The following is a 9908-nucleotide window of genomic DNA, read 5'->3' on the forward strand; positions in this document are numbered from 1 at the left end:
TCTCTCTCTCTCTCTCTCTCTCTCTCTCTCTCTCTCTCTCTCTCTCTCTCTCTCTCTCTCTCTCTCTCTCTCATGGGTGTTTCTCTGCCTAAAATGGATTTTGATGGCCTGTAAAAAAAAATCAAATACTGACAAGACACACACGAACGCGCACACACGCCCCCGCACACACACACACACACACACACACACACACACACACACACACACACACACACACACACACACACACACACACACACACACACACACACACACACACACACACTCCCAAACGCACACGCGCGCCCCGGCCACCTCACCCTCCTTCCCTCGTCTTAATAACGTGTGGGATGCGCCCGAAAGGTCACGCTTTCGAGAGGGAGGAACCGCGGGAGGGGGTGGCATATGGGGCAGAAGAAAGGGGGGGGGGTACCAGACTCAAGTACCATTCAAAACCGAAACCATTCTGCACTGTCTTTTGTACTCCCTTGCGAAATGGTGTCGGTGTATGGTAGAACGGACGAGTATAGTTCTTAATATTATGATGGAGTGGTGCTACGTGTTTCTTCGAATAAGGTCTATCCACGTTTGGAGACCACTGCTATGTGAGGTACTATGCTGAAGCACCAAAGGGCTGTGTGCTATATTTTAATGCCATGTTAGAGGTGCCATTCACATAAAATAGTATTTATAAGGAAGATATTCCGTTTCATGCACTGCGTGTGAACAGCGCACTTCCTGAAACGCCTACATTGCTTGCGTGTTTTAAAATCAATATCGCTACCCAGGGAGAATAATGACGGTTTCGTGGGAACAAGGGTCAGGCAAGGCACAGCCAGAAAGCATGAATAAAGAACTAAAGGCAAGAATAAATAATTAATAATTCAAGTAATGACTGGAAAACAAAGAGCTGAAAGTTAAGTGTTGCAATACATATTGCAATACCAGCATGCCTAGAGGACCCTCTTACATCCAATAAGGGCACACTTAAATTTTGCATAAGATCAAAAAATAAACTTCCCCTAGTTCTGCAGGTCGCCTGTAGGTTAGTGTGCCGTGTAATGACAGGTCAAACATAATGAAACTCAAGTCGCTATAATCACTCCACAGCATTTGTTTTCACTGTTTGTCTCTGAGCAACAAATGCATTAAGAAACTGATAACTGCTCATTTTATCCTTTTGTTGTCAAGGCATCAATTCGTCAAGCAGGAAGAATGCCAGCAGCTGATTCCATTTAATATTATTGATTATTTTGTCATCACCCTCTCAGAAGGTCAACTTCTGTGACTAATGTGGAATTCGTGCGAAGCAAGTGACCGACAGCTGATAAGAGAGAAAGCTGGTTATTCAACAGCAGGCTGGACTGTATTATAAGATGGCCAGAGCTTCTATTATCCAAACCAAGAGATAACTATCAGAACTCTCCCCGTGTGCATACATTAAAGGGATTATCATAAGAAGCCATGTTTTTGTGATTCTTTTTATATATCACTTTAGTTACACTACTAGCAAACACGATGCCAGTCACACTTTCGATATCGTTGTAATTTCATAACGCTATCTTACATACAGCACATGTGAAGAATCATTAAAGAAACTTTATCGTATAACTGCGTGAAAAGTGTCATAATTTTCGCGTAGCGCAAGAACATTATTCCGACCAAGTAATTTGAAACAAATGAAGGTGCGCATCGCCTGACCCTTTTATCTTCATCTATGCATTTCAAATCCCTCGATCGTAAAGAACTACTCATTCAAAATCGACTAATCCTTGAAGCTAAAGGCGACAGAGCTTTTATTTTACGGCGCAAAAAGAAAATGTCATCTTTAGGAACTAAATTGTCTTTTTCGAAGTAAATATTCATGAGCAGAACATTTCTGCAAATAATGCAAAAACTCGTAAAAGAACTGCAGGGAATTTCGTCTTCCACCCTCCGTCAACTTATATTTCTTCAACTTACTTCTATTTTTTAGGTAGCTTGTTACCTACTATTTTCTCTCAGTTTTAGTTCGTTTGCTTTTATGGCTGCCAATATGTTCAGAATGCACGCATAAACCTGAACAAAAGCTGTAAAACGACTAAAAAGTAAAAAGAACTTGAAAACCCTTTCAGACATTAATAACTATGCATTCCACTCCTCGCACTTCCGAAGTAGCATATACACGCACACGCACACCCATCCATAACCACATACACACACACGCACGCACACACGCACACACACACACACACACACACACACACACACACACACACACACACACACACACACACACACACATTCACGCTCACAAACAAACAAACAAACAAACACGCACACACAGACACACATCTGTCCCTTTACAGCGTCCTCCGAAAAGGTCGCACACTCAGATGCACCTGCTCTCTGGTCTCATCCATGAGGGGCCCTCCATGCCTCATACTTGGTCAGTCATCACAACCGCCTTCACCTGACATTTTCGTCTCATGACCCCTGATTAGCTAGACCTGATTAAGAAAAGGGTTAATTACGAACGAGGCTAATGATTGCCAGCGTTGCATCAGGTGGTTCTCCTCTGCTTTCGTCATCCGATTCTCCCCAACACCTGTGGCTTCGCTGTGCTTGTGTCACTCCACCACCTGACTCGCTCCCTCTCTTCCCTCTCTCCTCTGCAGTAGCCCCGCGCCACCTGGCTCCCTTGCATCAAAAGTCTCTTCCGCCATCTGACTCTTCCTCATACCTGTCTCTTGAGTTACCGCGACCACCTGCGCCTCCCTCTCGAACTCTCCTGAGACAAATACACCGGGTTTTCCCTGACTTTCCTGCCTCTCCTCTTCATCTAACAATCCTTCCTGACCCTCCTGCCTCTGCCAATTCTCATTCACTTCATCAACTCTTCCTCTCCCCCTCTCCCTTTTCGGCTGACAAAGTCTGCCCCACCTGCCACCTAAGAGACAGAATCACCTCCCTGGCAAACCCTCCTCCGCCACCTACAACCCTCCACCTGCCACCTACCACCTCCCAAGACAGAATCCAACACCACCTGACAGAACCCCCGCCCCCCTCGCCCACCACCTACCACCTGAAGTGAGAGAATCCAGCACGACAAGGGGCCAGGTGCGTCCTCCAACGCGACACTCAACACCGCGGGTATCTTGAGCTTCCCCTTGCGATATCAAACTGTTTTTTCCACGGCCGTTATAGATGAGCGCTGACGTAATACTCATCATATTGCTCCTGCAGGAATCCGCACGCAGGTCTTGCAGGACGGCCCCTCGCTCCTCGGGGATGTGCTTGATGGTGATCACGGTGACGATGGCGATGGTAATGGTGGAAGTAGCGTGATAAGTGATGACGGATAAATGGTAGTGGCTGATGACGTTGGATGTGATGATGATGTATAGTGATGGTAGTCATATTGTAAAAGCATTGAAAATGATGATGATAATGATACCAAGGATATCATTAACATTGTGAGTACCAAGGGTACTCACAATGTTAATTATTGTACAAGTGTTGGCGATGATCATTACGGCAATCATAAAAGTGAAAATAACTGTGAAGATCTTGAACTACAGAAAAGGGAGGAGGAAGGGAATCAAAACACAAAACATGGATATTAACCATCTCTGAATCCAATAAACACTGAAAAGGCATGAACATTATGATGTATAAAATGTTAAGTTACATAATGGAACAAAACTAAGTCTGTCGTTCGTTGTAGTATAAAATGAAAAAAACAGCAAAATAACACAGAGCCATCTGCAATACCTCATGGTTGCAAATAATTTTCAGGAATACCAAGTAAGCTGAGAATAGTCATTGCAAACAGAGAATGCGGGTGGAATAAAAATAAAAATAAAGAAATATAAATACGAATAAGACGAAATATATTTCTTTTATTCAAAGAGACGACAGGGTTTGTTATGCAGTGTTCAAATACAACGTTCGCACAATTGTTTCTGTTATTATTTAGTCACTGTTTTTGTTCTTGCTCTGGTCAGGCTGAATGTTCTTTTGTTTATTATTGTTTGTTTTTTTGCCCTTTCTTCCTTTGTTTTCTTTCTTCTTCTTCTTGTCTTTACGCGTAATCATATCTTCTTTTCGTTACTGTACTTGCATTTCTGTCCTTATTCTGGACTTTGTCCTTGTGACTCTTCCAGTCATTTCCACCACTGGTCTCGCTTCCCTTCTTTTCTCACGCCTGTTCTTGTCTCTTTTCTTTTCTCGGCCCTGTTCTTGTTTTCGTTTTCATTTATATTCTTGTTCTTGGCGGTTTCTTTGTTCTTATTCTTTCCGTCATCCCTGTCCCTGCGTTCGTTATTTACTACATATCTCCTTGGAATTTCTATCAGTAACTGCTCCCGGGCATCCTGGTACCGTCTCCTTTTAGCTGTAGTCGAAAACGTCTGACAAAAAATTAAACCAAAAATCTATTTCGGAATTCTAAGCCTATGTTTTAGGTATAAAAGTAAAATTAATTTCAAAACTGTAAATATACATTCCATTTTTGAAATCTACCTTTTAAAAAGCTCTCGAAGTCGTCTAAACCCAGTTTTCCGTTTAAATGTAAATTTTATTTTTTCCAAATCTTAAATTATTTTTTTCTTCCCATAATCAAACTACAAACTCGCCAGAATCTTAAACAAAAACAGAATTTATTTCAAAAAGCAAAAATCAAATCTTCGAATATCTTTACATCTTCATGCTATATATCTCAAAAAAAAAAAAAAAAAAAAAAAAAAAAAAAAAAAAAAAACTTCGCCCCAGCCTAACCTACAAATCCCTCTCCGTTCCTCCACCCTTGCCCATCCCCACAAGAAAAAAATCATATCTAAATAAATTTCAAAATCAAACGCTCTTCTAAATCCAATCTAGAATCAAGGTGGAGCGGCCCCCAGCTGAAGAAACACCCTGAGTTAAGTATAAACGTAAACTCTTGTGGTGCCGAGTTTACACACGCACTTGAACACTACTCGTTTATTACTGAATGCAATTGATACGGTCCTTCAAGACTCCTTAAAAAGAGAGGGAGGGGGTGGGGCGAGGGGAGAGGGGGTGGTGGTGAGGGGGGAATGGGGCGAGGGGTTCAGATGGGTGAAAGAACTTTGGCATCGGTTTTGAACTTTAAACATGACCATAATTTACAACTGCATTGGAAAGAAATTAAACCGCCATTAAAATCTCTTGTTTGTAGACTACAGTCAGACCTCGCTCACTCACTCACCTATTCACTCCCCCCCCCCAAAAAAAAAAAAAAAAAAAAAAAAAAAAAAAAAAAAAAAAGTGAGGTTAAGACGGGGCTAAAAATAGCCTTAACATTGATTTTCAACCAGGTATGAATAGAAAAAATAATACGATCGTCATAAAACTGAAACAAAATTCACGTGTTTTACATCGTGAGTCACACATTAATCTACTTGTACATGACTGATCGTTCCTGTATGAGTAATGCGACTGAGGCTTATTATATATAATTTATTAGCTCTTCTGTTGCACTGGTAGCAGTTTTGCGTTGCAATAAAACAGAACACTGATGATGATGATGATGGTAAGAGAAATCATCATAATTAAAAAATGACAACAATAACAACAACAATAATAATAAAAATATCAATACTAATGATGAAAATATGATAATAATAATTCAAGAATAAGAAGAGGAAGAATAAGAGGAGGACGAATAAGATCAAGAAGATTAATGATAGTAATAATGATAGAAAATAATAACAATAGAAAATAACGGTGATAAATGTAAATATAATGATAATAATAACAAAACAATAGTAATATTAATGGTAATAAAATTGATAATATAAAAATTAAAGGATGATAAGAGTAACGATAATAATAATGATGTTGAAGATGAAGATGATGATAATGATGATGATGATGACTATAACAATAATAATAATAATAATAATAATAATAATAATAATAATAATAATAATAGTAATAATAATAATAATAATAATAATAATAATAACAATAATAATAACAAGAAACAACAACAAAACAACAACAACAACAACAATAATAATAATAATAATATTAATAATAATAATAATGACACCCGAATAACAAAAACAATAAAATCATAATAACGCTAACAAAAACAGTAATACTCGCCATCCCATAATAATGCAAATGCGCCACACAGGTGCTGCTGCCATCGATAATGAGGGCAACGATGACGAAGTGTGTGTCCGCAACGAGCGAAGAACGACCGAAGAGCTTATGGTTCCTGGAGCTGCAATTCAACGCCAGGGCTTCTTGTGCTGCAGAGGACCTAACGGCGACCTCTTTATTAAGCTTCCTTTTCGACTTTGATGGATATGAAGGCGGCGATGATGATGAAGGTGATGATACGGGATGGGGCTTTTGAAAAGGGCTTCTCCTATTTTTGCCTTTTTTTTTCTTCTTTTCCTACATACTCTTCCCACCCCCCTTCGTTCCATCACCTTTCCTTCTTTATTTTCGGGGGGGGGGGCAGCCTGGTGACACCCGTCGTAAAGATCATTTGGCCGCGAGTGACTTCATCAGTTTGACCTTCCGCATCTTCAGGGTGAACTGTTGCCACACTCCAGCACAACAGCCTTGCCAGCAGCCTGGCAACCTCAACCGCAGGGTCGATGATGACAATCCATTTAAAATCATCAGCGTTGGATAAATAAAGTTAACGTGACGAGTGACAGCCTTCAGTGTCGTGACACGACTGTGACAGGGTAAGCAAGCAGTGCCTTGATGGCGGCGCTCGCGTCGCACAGGGACAGCGGCGGCGGCGGCCGGCGAGCGCGGATTCTTTGCGTCTTTTCGCCTGTTGCCGCTGACCGCAACATGATTACCCGTGAGAGCACGCCCACTCGCCTGAGAGCCTCTGGCGTCACCGCCCAAAACGCTCCCCAGAGAACTGCTCAATAATTGCCTCTAATCCGCTGGTCATGGCGGGCGTCGCTCCCCGGCGGCGGCGCCTCCCACCGGCCGCCTCGACCAACGCAAACAAACACTAACAAGGCGCAGGCAGGGTGAAGGCAGGCGGGCAGGCGGAGGGCGTGCGGGCGGAGGGCGTGCGGGCGGACGGGTGGGGCGGGCGGGAAGGGCGGCAGCTGCAGCCTCGACGGGCTCGGGTGGGCGATGTCTTTGCGAAGCGTTCCCGGCTCCATTGAGCGTGATTGCTTCAAAGTGCTTCTCAACTGCGCCAACTGTGAGTTATTTACGCGTGGCTTAACTCGGCCCGAAATGCAACAGAAGCAACAATTATCCTGCTGTCTCTCAAGGCCAGATGGTCAAACAACTTTTACGGAAGCTTATTAGCACTGCAATACCTCACAGGCGCGCGTCAAGGTGCAATGCAGCCGCTCTACCGGTCCATTCACCAGAACACTTATCAGTAATGCCCGTGTTCCGACAGAGCCTTGGCAAACACAGCTCACGAAAACACACAAACACACCTGAACCCACCACAAAAAGCCGAAAACAAAATCATACTCGTCAAATTTAACCACTGCATTCAAACGTACGAGTGCAGGCGTAGCCACGAATGCTCTATCATCAGGCCCACGATGATACCAAATAAATCCATCATGATACCGCAATTACACCTGCTTATTACACATGTACCAATGCAACATTAGTCATGAAAATTAACCCCTCCGAAACCGTAAACACACTCTCTGACCTGTACACCGGAAATGCTACCCCCAAAATCGCGCTTAAAAAATAATAAAAAATAAACATTTTAGAATAAAGCTATCACCGTATCCATTTCACTCTCCCCAACCTCTAGCCACACCTGCCCCCCCCCAAAAAAAAAAAAAAAAAAAAAAAAATGAAGTAAACAAAATGACTTTAAAAAAAATAAACAAAACAAATAATAAAGATAACCTTTCCACTTGGAACTTTGATTCAGACACGAAAATGACGGCCTTCTTAAAACGCCGAGTCACCATCACCTCCCCATCGGCATAAGTAAAAATGACATCACCTCGACTCCTCGCGGCGTCCATACACCACCAACACTAATTTTTCCGACATCATTCTCGAAGTATTTTGCGTGGGAAGTCCATCTGACTTGGAACAAATCCGTTTGAGTTCGCTTCAGTCACGCTTCAGAGGGAGAGGGAGAGGGAGAGGCAGAGGGAGAGGCAGAGGGAGAAGGGGAGAGGGAGAAGGGGAGAGGGAGAAGGGGAGAGGGAGAGGGAAGTTCACCGCGAACGCCTCATTCAAAATGTCAAAGATATTACTGAGAATTTGATGACCTTTTTCCTTTAGACTTTTCTATCTCTGACTTTTTTTTCGTTTTTTTCTCTCTATTCATACAATTATTTATCTTAATCATCTCTACTTTTTTCTTTACTTTTCTTTTACCAATGCTTTCCGACATTTTTGTTTCTTTATCATCATTTTCCTCCTTCCACGTCTACAATTCCCCTCTCATTTTTCAACCAAACATTAATAAACATAAAAAAAACATATAAATATCACGCAAAAACAAAATAATTATGACAAACGTAAATAAATAAAAAATAAATAAAAAATAAAGTTTAAACCAAACAAATTGATAAAAAAAATTAAAAAGCCGAATTTTCCTCCTTTTAAAACCCCGCCTTTCGTGCGCTTCGTAGACCTTCCCGTGAACAACCTGCGGCGTAAGTAGCAAGCAGGCTTCCTCTGGCACGCTTCGCCACCGCTTTTATCATTTCCTTTTTTTACTTCCTTTTTATTCTTACTCTTACATCTTGCCTCTTTTCGTTATCTCCTTTTTCCTTCGTTGCCTTTTATTACTTCTTCACCTTTCCCATCATTTTTTATTGCCTTCCTTTTTTTTCTCTCTCTTTCAAGCCGAGGTCATATACTTGTCGGGGTCACGATCCCGCTGGCCTGACCCAACCCAGGGGGAGGGGGGCGGGGAGGGGAAAAGGATTGATAATAATTATTAAATATAATGGTAACGACAAGGATTCATAATGATAATGATTATATATTGACGGTAATGATGAGGATGAGGACTATTATCATTATTATTATTATCATTATCATTAATCAAGAACAGCAAAAGCAGCAGCAGCAGCAGCAGCAGTAGTAGTAGTAGTAGTAGTAGTAGTAGTAGTATACTTTTAGTGTCGTTATCATTATTATCAATCACCACAACCATAAAAATAACAGCAACAATAATAATAACAATAACAATAATAATTATCACAAATATAATAACAAAAACGGGAACCTGTTGCCTACACTGAACGCTCTTTCCTAAATCTGCGAGCTTGAGGGAAGGAAAGGAGGGGGAGGAGGTAGAGAAGGAGGAACGGGAAGGAGAGAAAACATGTGGGAAGGGAGAGGGGTAAGTAAAGGAGGAAGGGAAAGGGAAAGGAGGAAAAACAAAAGAGGAAGGAGGATATGACGGAAAGAAAGAAGAGGGGGAAAATGAGAGGGGGGGGGGGGCAAGAAGAAAAAGAAAGATGGAAGAATGGAGAGGAGGAAGGGGGAGAAATAGAGAGGGAAAATGGAGAGGAGGAAGGGGGAGAAACAATGAGAGGGAAGTATGGAGAGGAGGAAGGAGAAAAGGAGAGGGAAGAATAGAGAAAAGGAAGGAGGCGGACCAGGGAGGGCAGAGCTGAGAGTGCGAAGGAGTGGGAGGCGGGAAGGCAGAAGGTCCTACAGCTGGGTCTCTCAGCTCGTCCACAAAACAGGAAGTAAAGAAACCACCAAAGGAGTAAAAGAATGGGAGAGAGAGAGAGAGAGAGAGCGAGTGAGCGCACAAAATAGACAGACCAAAGGCAGACAAACAGACTGAAGGACGGAGGGAAAACATAAAAGAAAAATCAAATGTAAGTTTCCAAGAGTCTAAGAAACAAGCTACCCCCCCCCTTCCACACACACACACACCAACACTACGGTCAGCAACAATTACGCCTTGATGAAAATGATGATGGAAGGTGATG

General features: G+C 42.1%; 1 long non-coding RNA gene across 1 annotated transcript; it reads left to right on the forward strand.

Annotated features, from left to right (window-relative positions):
• Nucleotides 1-2565: 2565 nt before the first annotated feature.
• On the forward strand, nucleotides 2566-4723 carry LOC119592565. Its single transcript, XR_005230444.1, has 2 exons — nucleotides 2566-3081; nucleotides 3208-4723. It is a non-coding gene; the product is annotated as an uncharacterized LOC119592565 (long non-coding RNA).
• Nucleotides 4724-9908: the final 5185 nt, after the last annotated feature.

Source organism: Penaeus monodon, chromosome 3 (assembly GCF_015228065.2).
Source record: "Penaeus monodon isolate SGIC_2016 chromosome 3, NSTDA_Pmon_1, whole genome shotgun sequence".
Classification (NCBI taxonomy): domain Eukaryota; kingdom Metazoa; phylum Arthropoda; class Malacostraca; order Decapoda; family Penaeidae; genus Penaeus; species Penaeus monodon.